General features: G+C 28.4%; 1 protein-coding gene across 1 annotated transcript in view; it reads right to left on the bottom strand.

Annotated features, from left to right (window-relative positions):
- LOC107646415 (GDSL esterase/lipase At5g18430) overlaps positions 1–672 on the bottom strand; it is a 3,164-nt gene that overhangs the window by 846 nt on the left and 1,646 nt on the right. The window lies entirely within an intron of this gene.

Here is a 672-nt window from a genome sequence, read left to right as displayed (position 1 = left end):
CTTTTGGTCCATTATTGTAAGGAATAGTGAACCAGCCCCAGCAAAGATGAGAAATTTAGTAGTAGCAATTGGGTTAAGAAAGGTAACTTTATATATACACCTCATTCGTTGTGATTCTTTCATGTTCCCAATTAAATTTCCTCTGCTACCAGCTGATGAAGAAAATGACTGTAATAAATACACATACATGATACATATCCATTATTGATCTTGTTTAAAAATCACACCTATTAATTTGTACCATATCTACGTAGCTATTTCCTGTTTAATGCATCATGCTTACAGCTAGCTACCTATGTCCTCTTTTTTACTTTATGCATCATACTTTCAGTTATTGTATTTTTAGTTATTAATATTAATTATGTATATATTTTATGATTGATATCAACCATTAAAAATAGTGCAAACACTTACTAAAATCTTTTTTTTTTTTTATTAAAGATAGGAAAACTTGAACTCACAATCTCTTAATTGAGTATAAAGAGACTATGCCATTTGAGTTAGCTATAATTCATTGGCAAACACCTACTAAAATCTTGATACACCTATATATATAGTTTAATTTTAATGCATTGAACTGTGTAAAACGTCGTGCAATCACAATTAATTTTTTAGATGACCATTCACATGATTAATAGTTTTACTAATATGGTATAATGTGATTAGATGTAC

Source organism: Arachis ipaensis, chromosome B06, assembly GCF_000816755.2.
Source record: "Arachis ipaensis cultivar K30076 chromosome B06, Araip1.1, whole genome shotgun sequence".
Classification (NCBI taxonomy): domain Eukaryota; kingdom Viridiplantae; phylum Streptophyta; class Magnoliopsida; order Fabales; family Fabaceae; genus Arachis; species Arachis ipaensis.
Note: the sequence above shows the minus strand (reverse complement) of the source record. Positions and strands in the feature narration are given on the sequence as shown.